Raw genomic sequence first — 27,957 nt, 5'->3', positions numbered from 1 at the left:
TTACTGAAACACATGAAGTAATAGTATTGCAACTCGTGCCTTTCTGACTTGACAATATACCACCTAAAATTTGGATCCAAACAGACATGCCCGTCAGAAGTTATGAGAAATTATCAAAATGCACCCTAAACAACTTTTTGGCTCCTAAGAGTTCATTGACCCCTGCCTGTGACTTCCGACCTTGTGGTTACCTTCATCTCCCAAGGAAACATTTACTACCTAAGATTGGTTGCAAACAGACATATCCATCAAAAGTTATGAGCCATCATCGAAACACGCCATAAAAAAAACTTGACTTCTGCCCTTAAAGTTCACTGACCCCTGCCTGTGACCTTTGATCTTAAGGTGACCATGCTGTTTGGTAAAATGTGTAACTTTGCATAACCACAGTACCCTCCAAATTTGATTAAAATTGAAGCCCTCAGTACAGATATTCCAGTTTTTGTAGCGTTACAGACAGACGACAGACGAGCGGATAAAGGAGGGACAGACACTGCACACAATCCCTTAGTCCCGCCCCTCACCTCCAATGGGCTCGACAAAAACCTACAATAGGCAATCACGTACAACTCAAATGAAATCATTCAGTGCTCTGTTCCATCTCTCATGAACCCAAGGTAAAACTGCACTATTAGTCTATTGAAGATACTGGTATCCTCACAATAGACCACACAAGCCCGATTCGTGTCCAAAAAAAAAAAAACTGCAATAACTTACCCTCCTAAAGTGAATAATTGTATAACCTTTAGTCACTACCAACAATACGCAGGTATGGTGGGATATATACTAAGTACTATAGTGCAATGCCAGTTATCATAAACACCAATGGCAGACATATTCCCTCACATGAATACTACATATTGTACAGTGTTACATCACATTATATTGCCTGTATTTTAAAGCTACCATGTAGACCTTACTGCAGTTTGGCACTAGGATGATGACTGATGAAATAACATCCAACTGCTGCACAAAATCGAAATCTATACCCCTAATATAATGTCACTGTGTGCTTTATTCAGTCTTTTAACACGTGTACCCCAGTCCAAAACTGCACTTGTGTCCTTCATACATTAGCCTCTTGAAGATGAGTCCCAAGTATACACAATCTGGGGTCTAAGGAAAAAGCATTTCACATCAAAATCAGATCATCATCTAAAAAAAAAAATACTGCTATCTCCACAGTAGACTACCAAATCCCAACTCTTTCCAAAAAACAACATTTGTACCTGAAGTGTTAAAGATAATTGGCATTGCACAGTAATTTAGCCCGCTAAAGTGAATTACCCAAACACTATACCAGGAAAATGACCACTTTGCTCCGTCCACAAAAAGAAAAACCAAATCCTCCACAGATCCAAATGATGATTAGGAATTCTGAAACAAAAAACAAAAATGTTATTATGCAATAAAATATATATCTTTTCTAATATAACATGCAAACATAAGTAATCTTTGAATATCATAACAATCATAAATAATTAACATTCCAGCATATTTGGTTTTGACAGACTGTCTCTAATGTATCGCATGATGAATGGCCCAAACTTCTACAATGTTTGCTACTGAAACACATGAAGTAACAGTATTGCAACTCATGCCTTTCTGACTTGACAATATTCGCATGAAACAATGAAAAATTACCTGAAAATTTGTGCAGTTTTGATAGGATACCTAACAAAAACACTAGTCCAAAACTCATTGAATAATGTCAAACATTTTGAAGGATATTAGGACAGAAACAGAAAAGAATAAAACCTTGTTTCATGATTATTAATAATATTTAAATACTGTACAACATGATATATTCGCGGCACGAATTTTTCGCGAATTGGAACCGACAGCCTTTTTCGTGGCATGAAATTTTCGCAAAGTGCCACTGGCGTTCAATGCATGTAGTGTAAACAAGGACTTTCGCGTGCATTTTAATTTCGCGATTCTTGGCGCTCCCGAAATTAAAGTGCACGCAAAAATTTGTTTTACAGTAAGAAAATTCGGGCAAATGATATCTATTTTCGGGCAAGTGTTTTGCAAGTATCAAAATTACCTAGCCTAATCAGGCAATTGCCCCCCCCCCCCCAAAAAAAAATAAAAAAATAAGAAATTGTGTACCACCCTGAAACTGCCCTAATTATCCATTAAAGGGGAAGTTCAAGACTGGAACGGAGTTTGCAAATTTCCTAAAGAATCTTAGGTACGGTAATTATCCCAATTCCAATAAAGATACATTTCTGACAATTAAGAACTCGTACCTAAGTACAATGTAGTCTCTTCCCCTGTATGCCCCCTAAAAAAAAGGAAAAATGAAAGGGAGAAATGTTGTTTTTCGTATTTTATTACCACTTTTCAATCATTCTGATTATCTGCGCCACGTCATCCTCTAACCCTAAGGAGTCCATGAAAGAGTCTATGACTGAGCTCATCATATTAGGTTGATCACGTCACGCTCACTCTGTTCTAGGTTTCTGCTTACGTGCCTACCTCTGTCAAGCAGAGCTACCAAGTCTCACGCATGCTGCGCGAGACTCTAGAATTTAGGGGCCATCTCACAATCTCATGCATGACACCCATTTTTCTCACGCATAGGGCGAAGTCTGTAACTTGGACCTATAATAATGAGCATAGCTCAAAAGATTTAAGTGATAGTTGCAATTGAGGGTATATTTCCTTTTTGTCTGTCAAAATAAGAAAAAAAATAATCACTGAAGTGTGCACCTGACCGCACCATTAAGAGCAAAAAATTGAAAAAGCTCCCTACCGTGGGAGGCCACAGGAAGGAAAAACCCTCCCACACCCTCACTCGCTCGCACATTCGCACGCCGAGATACCAAGTCATGAAAATCTCACTCATAAAAATTGTTTGAACTTGGCATCCCTTGTCAAGTGGCAGTGTACAAGATAAATTTCCCTCCACCATAATGGTGTGTGCAGTGCATCTATGTACAGAGCATCTATTCACAGGGATGCCAAGTTCATTTTTTATAGTCTTAATGGCACGATCAGGTGCATAATAAAGTGACTATCTTTTCTTTTACTTATTTTGAAAGACAAAAGGAAAATATAGGCCTAGACCTTATGTCTACCTTCAATTGTAACTATCACTTTAATCCTTTGAACCATGCTCCTTATTATGGGCCCTAATTCCAGACTTTGCCCCATACGTGAGAAAAATGGGTGCCATGCGTGAGATCGTGAGACGACCCCTAAATGTGACCTGCTACAACAAAATGGTCCTAAAGTCGCGCACGGTCGAAGCCGTGAAAATCGAGTTTGAAGTTAAAGCATCAAAATTGGTCAAAACTTACGATTTTCTGAATTTGACATATTATCAGAGTCTGACATGTCTTCTATCATCAGTCGAAATTTTGAAGCAAAATGATGAAAGGAAAGACAGAAAAATAGCGTTCTTCTGGGCCATGTTTTTTTGGCGTTTCAACGAAGCAGAAACTGGTTCGCACATTTGGATTGAGCGCCACTCATAGGCTCCGCCCCTAACAACGACCAGAGTGATCTCATTGGTCACTTTGCTGCTTACCACTAACCAAAGCGTGAAGCTCGCACACTGCCCAGTCGACTGGTGCGTGCGGGCGGGTTGCGCTTTGCCCAGCCGCTTCTCCTGACATCCTGGTCACTGATTGGTCGGTGAGGAGACCGCCGACGCTGTGTTTGAATGAGCATTTCGGGGGTTGCTAGGGCTTAACTTCTATTGTCCGGAGGTGAACACTCACTTGCGTGTCTCTTGATTATGATTGCGTCGCAAGGAGAACTTTTAGGGCGCTTTTCTCGAAACAGTGATTTCCCAGACGTCTTGACATGCTCTCTTTAAACATCGATATCTCCGCAGCCGATTATTTTTTATAAGACGTGTTATATATCCATTTAAAGCAGAAAGATTAGGGAATTGTGTCATGCAATTTTCAAATAATCGACCTCGCCCGACTTTAGGATCATTTTGTTGTAGCGGGTCACAAATGCTCGAGTCTCGCTCACAATGCGTGCGTGAGACTTGGTAGCTCTGTATTCATATCATGCACAGAAATCACTGCTATTACACCACATAAATACGCCCTCTATCGATCTGTTAGCTAAGAAATGGCGTCCGTATTTTGCCCATGAACCTACTGACGTTCTACTACTACCCCTGGCTAAATCACTATCTCTTTGGAATTGAATGGAACTTAGGCTTCCTACAAATCTCACCTTGCCCATAGATTCAGGTAACATGATCTAACATTAAATTCTACGTAACTACGTTAGAAACCTTGCTTGCGACCAGGGAGGTGGTCACCTCCCTGTTGCGACCAACAGCCTCATACGCACTACAACGTACATTCAGGGAGGTATCTCCCTTGATTTAACTTACTTTAGTAGCTGCGGGGGCCTGCATGTGGTGCATACGGTGGGGCCAGATACCAAGAATCGAGTAAGGGGGACAGTCTGTGTTTAGACATGCCTGTGCACCTACCTGATATGGTACTCGAGCTGAAAACTCAGTGTCAAACAAAGGTCGTGTCTTAGGCTAGGAAATTAGACGTAGAGTAGTCGTAGAAAGTTTACAGTGATCATCACACCATAGCTTTACGTACGTAACACGTCGTGATTGCATACAAAGTACTCGGCACATCGTACCACTGTAAACACGCGTACTGTACACGTACACGGTATAGATAGGGATCGGAGAACATGTGCGTACGTGTATAGAGCGCACGCAGTTTGGTAGGTACATAGGCGGAAGCACAGAACATCAGTCTTACAAAGAGTTCTGTGGGCTGAAGTCGTTGTCACGCACAAACGCTCAAACTATGGCAAGCCGAGTGTATTTCCTAACCATTAACTACAGTTCAAATTTACGATCAGCTCGATATTCCAAAAGTTCGTTATTCCGAGGGCTCTTTATTTTTCTTTCTTTCTTCCACTTTCTGTGCAATTAATCAACAACAACAATGGCTATCAACCACACATTCTCCACATGTTTAGTTCATGTCACGAACATAATTCCATGAAATAACAACTACTTGATCAGACACCATCTTGGGTAGGTAAATAATGGTCAAAGGTCAAAAATGTCTAATCGTGTATCTTGATAAATGCACGTCCTATCTTTCCCACATTTTGCACACGTAAGGAACATGTTGCAAGAATCATTTCATAAAATAACTTTTTGCTCAGATGCCATCTTGGCTGTGTAAAGTGGAATCAAAGGTCAAATGTACTTCATTCGGTAATCTCAGTGTATAAGTTATTATGGTATCACCGTCATATTTTCCACACATACATGGACCTCGATAGATGTATCATCTCATAAAATAACGACGATTTGGTCTGACGCCATTTTGGCTGTGCAAATGAGGTATTATCTCTATGGGAGTACATTTTTTCTGGAAATTTTAGTACATGTCAAGCACATATATTTCTCATAAAGTAAGTGATTCATCAGACAATGTCTTTTCTCGGTAAATTAGGGTCAGTAGTCACAATATTTATTTCCGAATAAATCGGATCACCTAATTTGTCAGTGTTGACAAATTCTAAGTCTAGTTAGGTGATCCGAGTATCCTCTCGGATCACCTTCTGTATCTGTACGGATTCTTTGTTAGGTGATCCGAGTATCCTCTCGGATCACCTTCTGTATCTGTACGGATTCTTTGTTGGTTCTTCTTATTTCTGGACAAAAGTTGTGTATCTACTTACTCAAAAAGTTCTCAGAGTATCAATTTTAAACTCATACCATATATGTATCATGTCCCAAAGACGACAAATCTAATGTATAATTGTGATCAGTCGACCGTGACGTCACTATGACGTCATTATATGAAAACACATTTTCATTCATATCTCATTAATAGAATGGAATTTTTCAATGAAATTTACGTCACATACACTTCAATTTATGCACATTCTATTCATATTCTCAAAATTCATATTTTCTCTTAAAACGTGCGCGTACGCGCGCGTTGAAATATTTGTATGCTCAAATCGAGCTCAAATTTTTTTTGCACACGTTTCAGACCATTTGGAGCATTTTTTGAAAAATTGAAAAAATTGGACGGACGCGTACGCGCGCGCGCATATACGCACGTACAGCTCATATGCAATAGAAATTTCCACTTTTTTTACACAGATCGGATGCCTGAAATGTCAAGGAATATTTCTACAAAGTTTCAAGTCAATCCCACTCAAAATGACGTCATACGGGTCCGTCAAAGTTGAAATTCCGCGCGCGCGTCAATGGCGATATACAGTGCAACAATGCCAAAAAACTGCCAATTTTAAATCCGATTTTACTCGTCAGGATGGACGGTGACCCCCCATTTTCTTTACATATTTTGAAAGCTGATGAGTTGTACATGTCATTTCATGGGTTGGCAATGCTGGAAAAATGATTAAAATATATCAAATTTCTTAATAAAGTTAAAAAAGTAAATTTTCAAAATGACGTCATCAAATTTCAAGTTCATTCAAGCATATCTCACTTATTCTTTAGTTGATTTTCGTCCAAATTTCAATATGTTGTAGCTTATTAAATGGTCTTTCAGATATATAATAACAACAATTTGATTGGATAACGGCATCACCTCGTAAAAAGGGATTAAAAGTAACATTGTTAAATTTGACCAGTTTACGTGTTATCTCTATGGGAGTGCAGTTTTTCTGGAAATGAAAACTGACATGACTATCTTTATCGAGCACTAGCTCACTTATGCTTCGGTGAATTTCTCCCATGTTTTAGTATGTTGTAGCTGAGACTTTGGGCTATCGTGTGTGTGCCCTTCGTTTTTTCATACGGAGTCGGCATCATGCCCAAAAACTTGGTTGAAATTAAAGCTTATCTTCCATGTATTTTCATATTCCTTTCTTTCTGCAACTTTCTTTGCAATAACTCAAGAAAAACAAGCTCTATCAGCCCAATATTTTGCACATGTTTAGTTTATGTCACGTACATTATTTCATAAAATAACAACTACTTGATCGGGCACCTTCTTGGGTATGTAAATTAGGGTCAAAGGTCAAAAATGTTTCATCCTGTATCTTGGTGAATACATGTCTTATCTTTCCCATATTTTGCTTACGTAAAGACCATGTTACAAGAATCATTTCACAAAATAACCACTTTTTGCTCAGACGCCATCTTGTCTGTGCAAAGTAGGGTCAAAGGTCATATGTACTTCTTTCTTTATCTTCATTATGACGTGTTATCTCTATGGGAGGGAATTTTTCTAGATGTGAAAATTGACATGATTGTCTTTATCGACGACTAGCTCAATTACCCTTCAGTGAATTTCTTCCAGATTTGAGTATGTTGTAGCCAATGTAATACTCTTTAAGTTTGGTTAATCAAAGTTTTAATCGGATGATGTCTTCACCACGTGAAAATGGATATAATGTAACCTTGTCAAATTTAACCAGTTTACGTGTTATCTCTATGGGAGGGAATTTTTCTGGAAATAAAAATTGACATGACGGTCTTTATCGAGCACTACCTCACTTACTCTTCTGTAAATTTCTCCCAGATTTTAATATGTTGTAGCTCAGACTTTGGGCTATCATCACTGATTCTCCATTTTTTCATACGACGCCGAAATCACGTCAAAAAACTTGGTTGACATCAAACTTATCTTCGATGTATTGAGATATTTCTTTCTCTCTGCAACTTTCTTTGCAATAACTCAAGAAAAACAGCCCCTATCATCCCCATATTTTGCACATGTTTAGTTTATGTCACGTACATTATTTCATAAAATAACAACTACTTGATCAGACACCATCTTGGGTATGTAAATTAGGGTCAACGGTCATAAATGTTTTAACCTGTATCTTGGTGAATACATGTCCTATCTTTCCCATATTTTGCACACGCAAAGGACATGTTACAAGAATCATTTCACAAAATAACCAATTTTTGCTCAGATGCCATCTTGGCTGTGCAAAGTTGGGTCAATGGTCAAATATACTTCATTCTGTATCTTCGTTATAGTGTATACCGAATTTGGTAACAAAGATAGCAGACCTGACTCTCTTTTCTAAATGAGAATCCAAATATCACACGTCCAATGTCTCTAAACACAGATGAAACCTATATGGTCATGCCCAGTGCCGTATATTAAGAGAGTCTGGCCAACTCATGAATTGGACGCCATGTCGTTACCCAGCGGACAGTGCGCTTAAGGTTTTAGCGCGTGCGCTTGGGGAACTAGCGTGTACGCGCAGGCGTCCCAAAGGCGCAAGGGACATACTGTCTGCAATGCTTAACTTTTTTTTTTTCTTAGAGAGGGAGAGAGAGAAAGGGGGGGGGGGAGATAGGTTGGGGGAGGGACATTCTTTCATTCCAACCATGTTGAACAAAGCCAACTGTCATGGCAATCATTCTTACACATTCATATAGACACAAACACAAAGGTACATAAACTTGATGAATAATAGGCATAATTCCTTTATAGGAATATCATGATAAATTGCTGTAAAAAAAAAGGAAGTTACAATGGCGGGGTCATTATCTGTCACCAGACTGTATGCTATAAATATATTGTATTTAGCAAGTTGTCCAGGTAACAAGATTGTTGTATAACAAAATGATATATAAATTTACAATTCTAGCTGTGCACAGACGATAGACGAATTCCACAATTGTTAATGATTCGCACGTACATAACCATCAATTACCATCCTATTTACTCCCATATGTATGAAACTGGCATGAAGGCCTACTAGTACACATTAGTATGTAATTCAAAAGGAATACATTTATGTACAATGTACAACATGGCAACGTCATCGATAAGTGCGTATTAAGGTATATAAAATGATCTCAAATTGTTTAAAAATAATTTAAAGAGAAAGATCTGAAATTGAACTAAGCACAAGACAGTACCTGGATTACGTTATGAGGGATATCCTCGGTGGCATCCGCACCAAATTAGAACTACACTGCCATGATCATTGAATAGATATGTAGTAAGTAAAAAAAAACAAAACAAATGAAAATGTCCTATACAAGATAACGGCGACTGGTAGACCTCCGCCATATTGTTCTCTTAACAGGTCTGGAGTACGTCTTTCCAATGTTACACGAAAGTTTCACATACCTGGTAGAAAAAAAATGGCGTGTTTGTCACAAAATTTAATGCGTCGAGTGTTTACTTTCCTTAAACTAGGTGTGAATGGATGGAATTTTATTGTTAAAGACTCGCAGACTGAGCAAGTATTAAGGAATTTGAGCATTTTTACTTTGACTAATCTATCTTTATGACAATTCAAATACTTTGAGCGGTCATTTGAAAAATATAGGGAAAATCCTGTCATGTTAGTATTTCACTTGACCTTTGACCATCATAGCCAAAACCTTTCCGTACGTGTCAATTTGGAGTGATGGTGGCATGCCAATACTGTTTTTTTTTAATATATACATTGGGTAATCCCCAAGGTATGGAGGAACTATGTAATAATATTTCAACAATAGATCACACCTGTAGATAGTAGAATTTCAACATTTTCCTAACTTTGATCCTTTGACATGTAAAATGAATCTCACCTGGAACAGAAACGAGTTGCTACTCGATGACCAGATTTCTGGTCGCACTCTCATTTCCCACTTTTTCCTTCCTTTTGTGTTTGGATCTGCTTTCTCGTCGCACTCCGATTTCCCACTTTTTCCTTCCTTTTAGATCTGTCGGAAAGCGGTGTGCAATTACACTTGTGCCAGGTTCTTTCATGCAACGCCATGCTGCGCAGGAAGGCATGACGAATCTTCAGTTTATCCAGGGAGTCACCTCCCTAGTTTATCGCGGTAAGATAATAATATCAAAATATCTTTCGTGTATACCTTCTACTTCGATAAAGTAGACAACGGCAATGACAATTATTATACCCACTGCACCGTGACCAATATTGGGGACGTCCTAAAGGCAAGCAACATTAGCGCGTAGCTGCGCGAAATGAACAATGGGCACTGCGTGTGAGCTATGCTCGCGCCCGCGTAATTGACTTTGGTAACGACATGGCGCCTGTAGATCATGGGACCAGCTTTTGACCAATCACAGGCTTCAAATCTCATATGCCGAAAACCGAGTTGGCCAGACTCTCTTTATATACGGCACTGGTCATGCCTATTGCGATCAGGACTCAAATCATTGATTAAAAAAAATCGGATCACCTAATTTGTCAGTCTTGACAAATTCCAAGTCTAGTTCTTCTTCTTCTTCTTCTTCTTCTTCTTTCTTTATTTCTGGACAAAAGTTGTGTATCTACGTACTCAGAAAGTTCTCACAGTATCAATTTCAAACTCATACCATATATGTATCATGTCCCAAAGACGAAAAATTTTATAAAATCATAGTGATCAGTCGACCGTGACGTCACTATGACGTCATTATATGAAAACACATTTTCCTCCATATCTCATTAACAGAATAGAATTCTTCAATAAAATTTATGTCACATATATTTCAAGTCAAGCGGATTCTACTCATATTGTCAAAATTCATATTTATCCTAGAACGCGCGCGTACGCGCGCGTTGAAATATTTGTATGCTCAAATCGAGCTCAAATTTTTTTTTGCACACGTTTCAGACCATTTAGAGCATTTTTTGAAAAATTGAAAAAATTGGACGGACGCGTACGCGCGCGCACATATTCGCACACACAGCTCATATGCAATAGAAATTTTCAGTTTTTTTACACGGATCGGATATCCAAAATGTCAAGGAATATTTCTACCAAGTTTCAAGTCGATCCGACTCAATATGACGTCATACGGGCCCGTCAAATTCAAAATTCCGCGCGTGCGTCAATGGGGATACACAGTGCAACTATGCCAAAAAACCGCCAATTTTAAATCGGATTTTACTCGTCAGGATGGACGATGACCCCCCATTTTCTTAACATATTCTGAAAGCTGATGAGTTGTACATGTTATTTCATGGGTTGGCTGTGCTGAAAAATGATTAAAAGATATCAAATTTCTTAATAAAGTAAAAAAGTAAATTTTCAAAATGACGTCATCAAATTTCAAGTTCACTCGAGCGTATCTCACTTATCCTTTGCCAATTTTCACCCAAATTTCAATATGTTGTAGCTTATGAAATGTTCTTTCATAAATAAAAAACATAATGTTAATTGGATGACGGCATCACCTCGTAAAAATGGATTGAAAGTAACCTTGTCAAATTTGACCAGTTTACGTGTAATCTCTATGGGAGTGCAGTTTTTATGGAAATGAAAATTGACATTACTATTTTTATCGAGCACTAGCTCACTTATGCTTCGGTGAATTTCTCCAAGATTTTGATATGTTGTAGCTGAGACTTTGGGCTATCGTCATTATGCCCTTCAATTTTTCATACGTTGTCGGGATCACGTCCAAAAACTTGGTTGAAATTAAAGCTTATCTTCGATGTATTTTCATATTCCTTTCTTTTTGCAATTTTCTTTGCAATAACTCAAGAAAAACATACCCTATCACCACCATATTTTGCACATGTTTACGTCATGTCACGTACATTATTTCATAAAATAACAACTACTTGATCGGACGCCATCTTGGGTATGTAAATTAGGGTCAAAGGTCATAAATGTATCATCCTGTATCTTGGTGAGTACATGTTCTTTCTTTCCCATATTTTGTACACGTAAAGACCATGTTTCAAGGATCATTTCACACAATAACCACTTTTTGCTCAGATGTCATCTTGTCCGTGGAAAGTGGGGTCAAAGGTCAAATATACTTCATTCTGTATCTTCGTTAGTGTACACGTAATTGTGTACCATAGATGGCAGATCTGACTTCCTTTTCTAAATGAGAATCCAAACATCACACGGCCAATGTCCACTAAACACAGATGAAACCGGTATGGTCATGCCTATTGGGATCAGGAGACTCAAACAGTTGATTTCCGAACAGATCGGATCACCTAATTTGTCAGTGTTGACAAATTCCGGTTCTAGTTAGGTGATCCGAGTATCCTCTCGGATCACCTTCTGTATCTGTACGGATTCTTTGTTGGTTCTTCTTATTTCTGGACAAAAGTTGTGTATCTACTTACTCAAAAAGTTCTCAGAGTATCAATTTTAAACTCATACCATATATGTATCATGTCCCAAAGACGACAAATCTAATGTATAATTGTGATCAGTCGACCGTGACGTCACTATGACGTCATTATATGAAAACACATTTTCATTCATATCTCATTAATAGAATGGAATTTTTCAATGAAATTTACGTCACATACACTTCAATTTATGCACATTCTATTCATATTCTCAAAATTCATATTTTCTCTTAAAACGTGCGCGTACGCGCGCGTTGAAATATTTGTATGCTCAAATCGAGCTCAAATTTTTTTTGCACACGTTTCAGACCATTTGGAGCATTTTTTGAAAAATTGAAAAAATTGGACGGACGCGTACGCGCGCGCGCATATACGCACGTACAGCTCATATGCAATAGAAATTTCCACTTTTTTTACACAGATCGGATGCCTGAAATGTCAAGGAATATTTCTACAAAGTTTCAAGTCAATCCCACTCAAAATGACGTCATACGGGTCCGTCAAAGTTGAAATTCCGCGCGCGCGTCAATGGCGATATACAGTGCAACAATGCCAAAAAACTGCCAATTTTAAATCCGATTTTACTCGTCAGGATGGACGGTGACCCCCCATTTTCTTTACATATTTTGAAAGCTGATGAGTTGTACATGTCATTTCATGGGTTGGCAATGCTGGAAAAATGATTAAAATATATCAAATTTCTTAATAAAGTTAAAAAAGTAAATTTTCAAAATGACGTCATCAAATTTCAAGTTCATTCAAGCATATCTCACTTATTCTTTAGTTGATTTTCGTCCAAATTTCAATATGTTGTAGCTTATTAAATGGTCTTTCAGATATATAATAACAACAATTTGATTGGATAACGGCATCACCTCGTAAAAAGGGATTAAAAGTAACATTGTTAAATTTGACCAGTTTACGTGTTATCTCTATGGGAGTGCAGTTTTTCTGGAAATGAAAACTGACATGACTATCTTTATCGAGCACTAGCTCACTTATGCTTCGGTGAATTTCTCCCATGTTTTAGTATGTTGTAGCTGAGACTTTGGGCTATCGTGTGTGTGCCCTTCGTTTTTTCATACGGAGTCGGCATCATGCCCAAAAACTTGGTTGAAATTAAAGCTTATCTTCCATGTATTTTCATATTCCTTTCTTTCTGCAACTTTCTTTGCAATAACTCAAGAAAAACAAGCTCTATCAGCCCAATATTTTGCACATGTTTAGTTTATGTCACGTACATTATTTCATAAAATAACAACTACTTGATCGGGCACCTTCTTGGGTATGTAAATTAGGGTCAAAGGTCAAAAATGTTTCATCCTGTATCTTGGTGAATACATGTCTTATCTTTCCCATATTTTGCTTACGTAAAGACCATGTTACAAGAATCATTTCACAAAATAACCACTTTTTGCTCAGACGCCATCTTGTCTGTGCAAAGTAGGGTCAAAGGTCATATGTACTTCTTTCTTTATCTTCATTATGACGTGTTACTCTATGGGAGGGAATTTTTCTAGATGTGAAAATTGACATGATTGTCTTTATCGACGACTAGCTCAATTACCCTTCAGTGAATTTCTTCCAGATTTGAGTATGTTGTAGCCAATGTAATACTCTTTAAGTTTGGTTAATCAAAGTTTTAATCGGATGATGTCTTCACCACGTGAAAATGGATATAATGTAACCTTGTCAAATTTAACCAGTTTACGTGTTATCTCTATGGGAGGGAATTTTTCTGGAAATAAAAATTGACATGACGGTCTTTATCGAGCACTACCTCACTTACTCTTCTGTAAATTTCTCCCAGATTTTAATATGTTGTAGCTCAGACTTTGGGCTATCATCACTGATTCTCCATTTTTTCATACGACGCCGAAATCACGTCAAAAAACTTGGTTGACATCAAACTTATCTTCGATGTATTGAGATATTTCTTTCTCTCTGCAACTTTCTTTGCAATAACTCAAGAAAAACAGCCCCTATCATCCCCATATTTTGCACATGTTTAGTTTATGTCACGTACATTATTTCATAAAATAACAACTACTTGATCAGACACCATCTTGGGTATGTAAATTAGGGTCAACGGTCATAAATGTTTTAACGTGTATCTTGGTGAATACATGTCCTATCTTTCCCATATTTTGCACACGCAAAGGACATGTTACAAGAATCATTTCACAAAATAACCAATTTTTGCTCAGATGCCATCTTGGCTGTGCAAAGTTGGGTCAATGGTCAAATATACTTCATTCTGTATCTTCGTTATAGTGTATACCGAATTTGGTAACAAAGATAGCAGACCTGACTCTCTTTTCTAAATGAGAATCCAAATATCACACGTCCAATGTCTCTAAACACAGATGAAACCTATATGGTCATGCCTATTGCGATCAGGACTCAAATCATTGATTAAAAAAAATCGGATCACCTAATTTGTCAGTCTTGACAAATTCCAAGTCTAGTTAGGTGATCCGAGTATCCTCTCGGATCACCTTCTGTATCTGTACGGATTCTTTGTTGGTTCTTCTTCTTTATTTCTGGACAAAAGTTGTGTATCTACTTACTCAAAAAGTTCTCAGAGTATCAATTCCAAACTCATACCATATATGTATCATGTCCAAAAGACGACAAATCTAATGTATCATTGTGATCAGTCAACCGTGACGTCACTATGACGTCATTATATGAAAACACATTTTCATTCATATCTCATTAATGGAATGGAATTTTTCAATGAAATTTACGTCACATACATTTCAAGTTATGCAAATTTCACTCATATTCTCAAATTCATATTTTCTCTTAAAACGTGCGCGTACGCGCGCGTTGAAATATTTGTATGCTTAAATCGAGCTCAAATTTTTTTTGCACACGTTTCAGACCATTTGGAGCATTTTTTGAAAAATTGAAAAAATTGGACGGACGCGTACGCGCGCGCACATATTCGCACACACAGCTCATATGCAATAGAAATTTCCCGTTTTTTACACTTATCGGATACCTAAAATGTCAAGGAATATTTCTACCAAGTTTCAAGTCAATCCGACTCAATATGACGTCATACGGGCCCGTCAAAGATGAAATTCCGCGCGCGCGTCAATGGCGATATACAGTGCAACGATGCCAAAAAAACGCCAATTTTAAATCCGATTTTACTCGTCAGGATGGACGGTGACCCCCCATTTTCTTTACATATTCTGAAAGCTGATGAGTTGGAAATGTTATTTCATGGGTTGGCGATGCTGGCAAAATGATTAAAAGATATCAAATTTCTTAATAAAGTAAAAAAAGTAAATTTTCAAAATGACGTCATCAAATTACAAGTTTACTCGAGCGTATCTCACTTATCCACTGCCAATTTTCTCCCATATTTCAGTATGTTGTAGCTTATGAAATGTTCTTTCATTAATGTAAAAACAACATTTTGATTGGATGACGTCATCGCCTCGTAAAAATGGATTGAATGTATCCTTGTAGAATTTGACCAGTTTACGTGTTATCTCTATGGGAGAGCAGTTTTTCTGGCAGTGAAAATTGACATGACTCTCTTTTTCGAGCACTAGCTCACTTTTGCTTCGGTGAATTTTTCCCAGATTTTAGTATGTTGTAGCTGAGACTTTGGGCTATCGTAAGTGTGCCCTTCATTTTTTCATACGACGTCGGCATCACGTCGAAAAACTTGGTTGAAAATGGCACGTGGCTTCGATGCAGCGTCATTTTGCTTAATACACAGGGCCTATGGAGCATGAAATAGGTCATTGCATAGCGCATCCGACTCGTAATCCTAAGGTCCCTGGTTCGAGGCTCACCCCTGCCAATATTTTTTTTTCATTTTCTTAAACACTTTTTTTCTTCTTTTTCTTTAGTTAGTCTTAATCTCCCTTCCTAACTTTATCTTTTTCTGATTTTTTTATGCTTCTCCTTCAAATTTCTATAAAATAACATATTTTTTTCTTTATTTTTCTTTCTTTCTACTACTTTCTGTGCAATAGATGAACAACAACAATGGCTATCAATCCCATATTTTGCACATGTTTATTTCATGTCACGTACATTATTTCATAAAATAACAACTACTTGATCAGACACCATCTTGGGTATGTAAATTAGGGTCAAAGGTCATAAATGTTTCATCCTGTATCTTGGTGAATACATGTCCTATCTTTCTCATATTTTGCACACACAAAGACCATGTAACAAGGATCATTTCACAAAATAACCACTTTTTGCTCAGACACCATCTTGGGTGTGCAAAGTGAGGTCAAAGGTCATATGTACTTCTTTCTGTATTTTCGTTATGACGTGTTATCTCTATGGGAGGGATTTTTTTTTAATGTGAAAATCGACATGCTTTTCTTTATCGAGCACTAGCTCTCACTTACCCTTCGGTGAATTTCTCCCAGATTTTATGTTGTACCTAAGACTTTGCATTTTGCATCTTGGTGAATACCTGTCCTATCGTTGCCATATTTTGCACACGAATATAGACGATGTCGCAAGAATCATTTCACAAAATAACCACTCTTTCCTCAGATGCCATCTTGGGAGTGTAAAGGTGGGTCAAAGGTCATATGTATTCGTTGCTGTATCTTCGTTATTCAGTGTATACAGAATTGGTACCAAAGATGGCAGATATGACTCCCTTTTCTAAATGAGAATAAAAACCTCACACGGCCAATGTCTCTAAACACAGATGAAACTTGTATTGTCATGCCTATTACGATCAGGACTCGAATCATTGATTTAAAAAAAAAAAATCGGATCACCTTAATTTGTCAGTGATGACAAATTACAATCTCTAGTTAGGTGATCCGAGTATCCTTCGGATCACCTATTGTATCTGTACTGATTCTTTATTTCTGGACAAAAGTTGTGCAGAGATTAACTCAGAAAGTCCTCTGCCTATCAATTTCAAAATTATACCATATATGTATCATGTCACAAAGACGACAGATTTTGTAAAATCATTGTGATCAATGGACCGTGACGTCACTATGACGTCATTATATGAAAACACATTTTCATTAATATCTCATTAATGAAAAGAAATTTTTCCATGAAATTTACGTCACATATAGTTCAAATCAAGGGTATTCTACACATTTTCTCACATTTCAGTTTACACTCAAACCGTGCGCGTACGCGCGCGTTAAAATGTTGACATGCTCAAATCGAGCTCAAATTATTTTTGCACACGTTTCAGGTCATTTGGAGCATTTTTTGAAAAATTGAAAAAATTGGACGGACGCGTACGCGCGCGCACATATACGCACGCACAGCTCATATGCAATAGAAATTTCCCATTTTTTCACACTTATCGGCTGTCTGAAATGTCAAGGAATATTTCTACCAAGTTTCAAGTCAATCCGACTCAATATGACGTCATACGGGCCCGTCAAAGTTGAAATTCCGCGCGCGCGTCAATGGCGATATACAGTGCAACTATGCCAAAAAACCGCCAATTTTAAATCCGATTTTACTCGTCAGGATGGACGGTGACCCCCCATTTTCTGTACATATTTTGAAAGCTGATGAGTTGTACATGTCATTTCATGGGGTGGCAATGCTGACAAAATGATTAAAAGATATCAAATTTCTTAATAAAGTAAAAAAAGTAAATTTTCAAAATGACGTCCTCAAATTTCAAGTTCATTCGAGCGTATCTCACTAGTCCTTTGTCAATTTTCACCCAGATTTCAGTATGATGTAGCTTATTTAATGTTCTTTCAAAAATAAAATAACAATGTTCTCATTGGATAACGGTATCACCTCGTAAAAATGGATTTAAAGTAATCTTGTCAAATTTGACCAGTTTACGTGTTATCTCTATGGGAGTGCAGTTTTTCTGGAAATGAAAATTGAAATGACTATCTTTATCGAGCACTAGCTCACTTAAGCTTCGGTGAATTTCTCCCAGATTTTAATATGTTGTAGCTGAGACTTTACGCTACCGTAAGTGTGCCCTTTGTTTTTTCATACGATGTCAGAATCACGACAAAAAATTGGGTTGAAATTCAGGCTTATGTTCGATGTACTGAGATATTTCTTTCTTTCTGCAACTTTCTTTGCAATAACTCAAGAAAAACGGACTCTATCACTTCCATATTTTGCACATGTTTAGTTCATGTCACGTGAATTATTTCATAAAATAACAACTACTTGATCGGACACCATCTTGGGTATGTAAATTAGGGTCAAAGGTCATAAGTGTTTCACCCTGTATCTTAGTGAATACATGTCCTATCTTTCCCATATTTTGCACACGTAAGGACTATGTTACAAGGATCATTTCACAAAATAACTACTTTTTACTCAGATGCCATCTTGGGTGTGCAAACTGAGGTCAAAGGTCATGTGTACTTCTTTTTGTATCTTCGTTATGACGTGTTATCTCTATGGGAGGGTTTTTTTATGTGAAAATTGACATGATTGTCTTTATCGAGCACTAGCTCACTTACCCTTCAGTGAATTTCTCCCAGATTTAAATATGTTGTAGCTGAGACTTTGCGCTATCGTTTTCATACCTTCGTTTTTTCATACAATGTCGGGATTACGATAAAAATCTTGGTTGAAATTAAAGCTTATCTTCTATGTATTGAGATATTTCTTTCTTTCTGCAACTTTCTTTGCAATAACTCAAGAAAAACACGCCCTATCACCCCCATATTTTGCACATGTTTAGTTCATGTCACGTACATTATTTCATAAAATAACAACTACTTGATCGGACAACATCTTGGGTATGTAAATTAGGGTCAAAGGTCACAAGTGTTTCATCCTGTATCTTGGTGAATATATGTCTTATCTTTCCCATGTTTTGCACACGCAAAGATCATGTTACAAGAATCATTTCACAAAATAACCACTTTTTGCTCAGATGCCATCTAGGTTGTGCAAAGTGGGGTCAAAGGTCATATGTACTTGTTGTTGTATCTTCGTTATAGTGTATACAGATTTGGTACCAAAGATAGCAGATATGACTCCCTTTGCTAAATGAGAATGCAAACATCACACGGCCAATGTCTCTAAACACAGATGAAACTTGTATGGTCATGCCTATTGCGATCAGGACTCGAATCATTGATAAAAAAAAATCGGATCACCTTAATTTGTCAGTGATGACAAATTACAATCTCTAGTTCTTCTTCTTCTTCTTCTTCTTCTTCTTTCTTTATTTCTGGACAAAAGTTGTGTATCTACGTACTCAAAAAGTACTCAGAGTATCAACTTCAAACTCATACCATATATGTATCATGTCCCAAAGACGACAAATCTAATGTATCATTGTGATTGGTCGATCGTGACGTCACTATGACGTCATTATATGAAAACACATTCTCACTCCTATCTCATTAATGGAATGGAATTTTTCAATGAAATTTACGTCACATATAGTTCAAGTCAAGCGCATTCTACTCATATAATCAAAATTCATATTTTCTCTTAAAACGTGCGCGTACGCGCGCGTTGAAATATTTGTATGCTCAAATCGAGCTCAAATTTTTTTTGCACACGTTTCAGACCATTTGGAGCATTTTTTGTAAAATTGAAAAAATTGGACGGACGCGTACGCGCGCGCGCATATACGCACGTACAGCTCATATGCAATAGAAATTTCCACTTTTTTTACACAGATCGGATGCCTGAAATGTCAAGGAATATTTCTACCAAGTTTCAAGTCAATCCCACTCAAAATGACGTCATACGGGTCCGTCAAAGTTGAAATTCCGCGCGCGCGTCAATGGCGATATACAGTGCAACAATGCCAAAAAACTGCCAATTTTGAATCCGATTTTACTCGTCAGGATGGACGGTGACCCCCCATTTTCTTTACATATTCTGAAAGCTGATGAGTTGTACATGTCATTTCATGGGTTGGCAATGCTGGAAAAATGATTAAAATATATCAAATTTCTTAATAAAGTTAAAAAAGTAAATTTTCAAAATGACGTCATCAAATTTCAAGTTCATTCAAGCATATCTCACTTATTCTTTAGTTGATTTTCGTCCAAATTTCAATATGTTGTAGCTTATTAAATGGTCTTTCAGATATATACTAACAACAATTTGATTGGATGACGGCATCACCTCGTAAAAAGGGATTAAAAGTAACATTGTTAAATTTGACCAGTTTACGTGTTATCTCTATGGGAGTGCAGTTTTTCTGGAAATGAAAACTGACATGACTATCTTTATCGAGCACTAGCTCACTTATGCTTCGGTGAATTTCTCCCATATTTTAGTATGTTGTAGCTGAGACTTTGGGCTATCGTTAGTGTGCCCTTCGTTTTTTCATACGGAGTCGGCATCATGCCCAAAAACTTGGTTGAAATTAAAGCTTATCTTCCATGTATTTTCATATTCCTTTCTTTCTGCAACTTTCTTTGCAATAACTCAAGAAAAACAAGCTCTATCAGCCCAATATTTTGCACATGTTTAGTTTATGTCACGTACATTATTTCATAAAATAACAACTACTTGATCGGGCACCTTCTTGGGTATGTAAATTAGGGTCAAAGGTCAAAAATGTTTCATCCTGTATCTTGGTGAATACATGTCTTATCTTTCCCATATTTTGCATACGTAAAGACCATGTTACAAGAATCATTTCACAAAATAACCACTTTTTGCTCAGACGCCATCTTGTCTGTGCAAAGTAGGGTCAAAGGTCATATGTACTTCTTTCTTTGTCTTCATTATGACGTGTTATCTCTATGGGAGGGAATTTTTCTAGATGTGAAAATTGACATGATTGTCTTTATCGACGACTAGCTCAATTACCCTTCGGTGAATTTCTTCCAGATTTTAGTATGTTGTAGCCAATGTAATACTCTTTAAGTTTTGTGAATCAAAGTTTTAATCGGATGATGTCTTCACCACGTGAAAATGGATATAATGTAACCTTGTCAAATTTAACCAGTTTACGTGTTATCTCTATGGGAGGGAATTTTTCTGGAAATGAAAATTGACATGACGGTCTTTATCGAGCACTACCTCACTTACTCTTCTGTAAATTTCTCCCAGATTTTAATATGTTGTGGGTGAGACTTTGGGCTATCATCAGTGATTCTCCATTTTTTCATACGATGCCGAGATCACGTCAAAAAACTTGGTTGACATCAAACTTATCTTCGATGTATTGAGATATTTCTTTCTCTCTGCAACTTTCTTTGCAATAACTCAAGAAAAACAGCCCCTATCATCCCCGTATTTGGCACATGTTTAGTTTATGTCACGTACATTATTTCATAAAATAACAACTACTTGATCAGACGCCATCTTGGGTATGTAAATTAGGGTCAAAGGTCATAAATGTTTTAACCTGTATCTTGGTGAATACATGTCTTATCTTTCCCATATTTTGCACACGCAAAGGTCATGTTACAAGAATCATTTCACAAAATAACCACTTTTTGCTCAGATGCCATCTTGGCTGTGCAAAGTTGGGTCAATGGTCAAATATACTTCATTCTGTATCTTCGTTATAGTGTATACCGAATTTGGTACCAAAGATGGCAGACCTGACTCTCTTTTCTAAATGAGAATCCAAATATCACACGTCCAATGTCTCTAAACACAGATGAAACCTATATGGTCATGCCTATTGCGATCAGGACTCGAATCATTGATTAAAAAAAATCGGATCACCTAATTTGTCAGTCTTGACAAATTCCAAGTCTAGTCTTCTTCTTCTTTCTTTATTTCTGGACAAAAATTGTGTATCTACGTACTCAGAAAGTTCTCACAGTATCAATTTCAAACTCATACCATATATGTATCATGTCCCAAAGACGAAAAATTTTATAAAATCATAGTGATCAGTCGACCGTGACGTCGCTATGACGTCATTATATGAAAACACATTTTCATGCATATCTCATTAATAGAATAGAATTCTTCAATGAAATTTACGTCACATATATTTTAAGTCAAGCGGATTCTACTCATATTTTCAAAATTCATATTTATCTTAGAACGCGCGCGTACGCGCGCGTTGAAATATTTGTATGCTCAAATCGAGCTCAAATTTTTTTTGCATACGTTTCAGACCATTTGGAGCATTTTTTATAAAATTAAAAAAATTGGACGGACGCGTACGCGCGCGCACATATACGCACGCACAGCTCATATGCAATAGAAATTTCCCGTTTTTTTACACTTATCGGATGCCTGAAATGTCAACGAATATTTCTACCAAGTTTCAAGTCAATCCGACTCAATATGACGTCATACGGGCCCGTCAAAGTTGAAATTCCGCGCGCGCGTCAATGGCGAAATACAGTGCAACAATGCCAAAAAACCGCCAATCTTAAATCCGATATTACTCGTCAGGATGGACGGTGACCCTCCATTTTCTTTTTATATTCTGAAAGCTGATGAGTTGTACATATCATTTCATGGGTTGGCGATGCTGAAAAAATGATGAAAAGATATCAAATTTCTTAATAAAGTAAAAAAAGTAAATTTTCAAAATGACGTCATCAAATTTCAAGTTCATTCGAGCGTATGTCACTAGTCCTTTGTCAATTTTCACCCAGATTTCAGTATGATGTAGCTTATTTAATGTTCTTTCAAACATAAGATTACAATATTTTGATTGGATAACGGTATCACCTCGTAAAAATGGATTAAAAGTAATCTTGTCAAATTTGACCAGTTTACGTGTTATCTCTATGGGAGTGCAGTTTTTCTGGAAATGAAAATTGACATGACTATCTTTATCGAGCACTAGCTCACTTAAGCTTCGGTAAATTTCTCCCAGATTTTAATATGTTGTAGCTGAGACTTTACGCTACCGTAAGTGTGCCCTTTGTTTTTTCATACGATGTCGGAATCACGTCAAAAAATTGGGTTGAAATTCAGGCTTATCTTCGATGTATTGAGATATTTCTTTCTTTCTGCAACTTTCTTTGCAATAACTCAAGAAAAACGGCCTCTATCACTTCCATATTTTGCACATGTTTAGTTCATGTCACGTACATTATTTCATAAAATAACAACTACTTGATCGGACACCATCTTGGGTATGTAAAGTAGGGTCAAAGGTCATAAGTGTTTCACCCTGTATCTTAGTGAATACATGTCCTTTCTTTCCCATATTTTGCACACGCAAAGACCATGTTACAAGAATCATTTCACAAAATAACCACTTTTTCCTCAGATGCCATCTTGGGAGTGTAAAGGTGGGTCAAAGGTCATATGTATTTGTTGTTGTATCTTCGTTATCTAGTGTATACGGAATTTGGTACCAAAGATGGCAGATATGACTCCCTTTTCTAAACGAGAATTCAAACATCACACGGCCAATGTTTTTAACAACAGACGAAACGTGTATGGTCATGCCTATTGCGATCAGGACTCGAATCATTGATGAAAAAAAAATCGGATCACCTTAATTTGTCAGTAATGACAAATTACAATCTCTAGTTGATTCTGTGTATGTATGGATTGACGATAAACTCGTAGAGTCTCTATCAAAACTACACTGTACGCATGAGCCATTACCATTTTTTCTTACAGTTATCTTGTCTAAGCGACCTCCTGTACATAGCGGCCACCTGTCCACAATGGTATTTTTTTGGGTCATTTCCCTTGAGTGGCAGCTAAAGATAGGTTTGCCTGTACAGTAAAACCTGTCTTTGCGACTACCAGTCTGTAGCGACCACTTGCCATAACAGGCACTAAAAACAATAACTATTCCCTCCAAGAGAAAAAAACATGATAAAGAACCTGTGTATTCTATAGCGGCCACCTGTCTACAACAGATATTTTCCGTCTCCGTGGTCGGTAGACAGGTTTCTACTATTGGGCTACAATCATTTCTGTCTTAGCGACCATCTGTCTATCGAAGCCACCTGCCATATACGACCATCAAAAGCAATTCCCTCCTAGAGAAAGGCATGCTAAACAACCTATACAGCGGCTTCCTGTTTATAACGGCCACTTTTTGTTTCCCTTGGAGTGGCAGCTATAGACAGGTTTGACTGTATAGTAAAACCTTTCTTAACGCTACCACCTGTCTATAGCGCCCACCTGCCGTAAACGACCACTAGAATTAATTCCCTCCTTATTCAAGAAGTATAGCTGAAACTGGAAATTCCGTCTTTTCCGCCCCCCCCCCCCCATCCCTGCATTCGCCATACCAAACTTGACATTCATTAATGTGCTAATCACTATAGCGTTTTATTATTCTTATCACTTCTTGTTCCATATAGAAGATTTTCCTTCTTTTTTATAATCTCAAATATTGAGGCCTACGCCCCTCCCCTCCACCGGGCTTGTTGGCCCTTAAAACACACACACACACACACACACAAACACACACACACACACACACACACACACACACATAAAACAAACAAACAAAAAACAAACAAACAAACACGAAATGACATTCCATTACACTTGGGATGCTTTACCTGCCACGTTTGGTTAAAGTCTGTCATAAGAATACAGAGAGAAGTTTAATAGGTTATACTCGGAATTCCTTGATATGACATTAAATTTCACTTTGATAAGAAACTATGGTCATCAATTTCGTCATAACACGTACGAACCTAGCTCTTTCTTATTTGGCTATAGAGAAGAAGAATTTTTATAAAACCATTATAGTTCGGGCCCCCTCTCCCTCCCTTCCATCCCCCAAGAGGGGATGGGATAATTTAAACAAATTGAGATCCTATCACCATAATGATGCTTCCAGCCAAGCTTAAAGGGATCGTACAGTTGTGGTTGAGACCTAATTTCAGGTTTCCAACATTTTTTAGTGAGATAATGAGAAACCTCTTACGAAATATGACAGAGCATGTAATTCTATGATGAATTCAACGTTTATTTGATGAAAATTGGTTTTGAAATGGCTGAGATATCCAAAAAAGAGCGATTCTAATGAAGTGTGGGACCCACACTTTATTACGATCGCTTTGTTTTACTTTGTTTTTGGATGTTTCAGTCATTCCAGACCCGATTTTCATCAAATAAACTTTGAATTCCTCTTAAAATAGTATTCTCTGTACTATATCATAAGTGTTTTCTTGGTATCTCGCAAAAAGTTTAAAGCCCAATTCTCATCTCCACCAAAACTGTACTATCCCTTTAACCCTAAAAAGACTGGGGGGGGGGGGGGGGGCTAAAAGCCCCCCCCCCTCGACATTTCGCACGATTATTCTGCAACACGCAATGCTCTCACCGCGATGCACTATGACTTTTTTCTTTCAAGTTTCCCGCACATTTTGACACCAAATTTGTGACGCCCGGGGGTACGGTTCTGAAGTTACATAACATTTTGTACATGCATGTGCGGCCGAAAATGGCTCAAAAATGTGATTTTGTGTACAAAGTCAATGCAAATTGAGTTTTTTCACATGGTTCATATAAATATGCTTATTTTTACTCTCAATGGCTAAAATTAATTTATTTTAGGAGTATTATGCTTCAAAACGTGTCTGCCACAAATTTTGTTAAAAAAAAACAACAAAAACAAAAGGTCGAAAAAACAGAGAAATACATAAGAAATTCAGGAAACAATAAAATAAATAAGAAATTAATATTGATACAGAATCTTTTTTTTAAGAATGCCACAAAGAATAATTAGACCGAAAATGAGCACTTTTGGAGCTTTATTTACTGATTTAGATCAAAGGGTCTGATTTCTCGCATAAATTAGCGTAATTAATCAAATAAAATAAAAGAAGACTATTTTGGAAAATTTAAATATACGATCTTGTAGATTACATTGCACACTACCATTGTGCAAATTTTCGTGGCGATCGCGCGATCCACGGCCGAGATCTTAAGGGGGGGGGGGGCTTTAGGCCCCCCCCCCCCCCCCAGTCTTTCGAGCTACCAAAATAGCCCAGTCTGTTTAGGGTTAAGGTGGAAATCTGTCAAGGATGTTATCATGAAAATATCAATGTTGATGGTTCATGCGAAGTTTTGACATAGCGTTTATGTTCCATCTTTATACCAATATCGGTGAAGTAATGATATGCACATTGTTATTTTCCCGGCAACGCATCTTGCAAATGTTAAGCATATACTTCGCGACATTTGCTCATTTTCCAGCGTGACGTTTGCACATTTTCCGGTTCCACAAGCTTACACTATGGCACTTGTGTCCATTATCACTATGAAGGTACAAACATACAGCTGTTTCCTTTATTAAGTTAAAGTTTGGGCCCCACAAGCCTCCATCAGGATCCACAAAAAAAACACACACACACACACACACACACACACACACACACACACACACACAATAATACACAGAGTACCATTAAAAATGATAATGTCAGTATTGATAACAGGAATTATTATACAATATTATACACAACAGACACTGGCGCATAAGGCATTTTGGCATACGGAACAAACACATATTCAGATAATACTGTAAAAAATTACACATACCTGTTATGATGAGCTGTATGGGCTACATAGCAATTCCATAACGTGTGGCTGGTTTTGCTGAGTGGGTGATGTTTGTGTAAAGAGCGTGTGTGGATAAGGGGTGTCTGTGCTTGGATGTGAGTTTATGGGGGAGGGGGGGGGGAGCGTTTAGAATAACGATATCATTAGAATATTCATCAATACTTCTCAATTATTTCAATGCACATACAGCACAGATGATAACACAAACAATAAACACAAATGGAAATTTTGATACATAGACAACTCAATTTTCCAATGGGTGTTGGGAGGGGAGGGGGCGTCAACCACAAATGTCAAAATTTTCCAATAAACTTTACTGCAAATCTCCTAAGAAATTGCCTTCTAAACTTTTCCACTTGTTCATTCGTCAGTTCTATAAAAGAGTTAAGTCTTGAAATGAAAGAATACATGCAAAACAAGCACAATCATTTATTGATTTTGTATTATTAAAAGAGGTCCTATATGAGAAATCGTCATTTTTAAATAATTCACTGTCATTACTTTTCGTAATATTTTTTCCTTGATAATCTGATTCGTCAAGCCAATGCAGATTGAAATCATAGTACAATAGTATCTGATATATCCCAAAATGCGTGAAGTAGTTAAAATGACGTATCTCTAATACATTCAATGTATTGTATTTGGATAAAAGAATGTATATGCTTTATTTAATTCCTATCTTTGACCTGTATTAAATTCTTGTATGCACCACCACCTTTCATCGTGTATTTAAGTGATATTAATTTGCAAGTTCTGTGACGAGTTTTCTACAAGCAACCGCCTACAAGCATAAAAACGTAATGATTTTGGTAACCACTTTGTTTATAGAGATTAGATAGAATTGCACTAAGAATTTTTCTTACAAGCCATTTTTTCTCCATTCAACCAATAAGCATACTCGAGTCATTCCGATATTTACTCTATAAAATGTCTCTCGATGATCCCGCTAGAATATTAAAAAAAAAATCACCGAAGGCAGACTCTCTTTCTCTCTCTCTCTCTTTGTGGGATTAGGTATAGCGGTCAACTAGTTAACATGCACATGAGGGTGTCTTGGCATCTTTAGTTCATGTGGAAAGATCTGTTGCATACTTTTACTGAATTTTGTTCATTTTGCTTTCACAAACACACAAACACACAACCAAGCAAACAGAGTTAAAGATCCTGATCATTTTAGGGAGTGGGGGGCAACTGATGGGGTAACACCCTGGCAACTCTTCTTTTCCATCTCTCATATCTTCCTTATATATGCTACATATTGTATTATCAAGAAACCCGATACAATTTATTGGTCTACAGGTGGCGCTGTTCATCCTGTCAGTCTCGTGGGCCTTGTTTGCTTTATAGTGTTGGTCTCATGGACCTCTTTTGTGTACTAATGTCGGTCTCGTGAGCCCGGTATGCGTAGCGTCGGTCTCATGAGCCTTTTGTGCATAGTGTCGTTCTCGTGAGCCTTAACACTCCTGGGCTTAT

General features: G+C 37.4%; 1 protein-coding gene across 1 annotated transcript in view; it reads left to right on the top strand.

Moving 5' to 3' along the window:
* Positions 1-27,957, top strand: part of LOC139733546 (uncharacterized) — a 93,185-nt gene that overhangs the window by 28,146 nt on the left and 37,082 nt on the right. The gene's annotated exons all lie outside the window — the stretch shown is intronic.

This window comes from Diadema antillarum, unplaced genomic scaffold (genome assembly GCF_040938485.1).
Source record: "Diadema antillarum isolate AM-2024a unplaced genomic scaffold, OU_Dant_1.0 seq00000481_RagTag, whole genome shotgun sequence".
NCBI classification, from domain to species: Eukaryota; Metazoa; Echinodermata; class Echinoidea; order Diadematoida; family Diadematidae; genus Diadema; species Diadema antillarum.
This window is presented reverse-complemented; position numbering and strand designations above follow the sequence as displayed.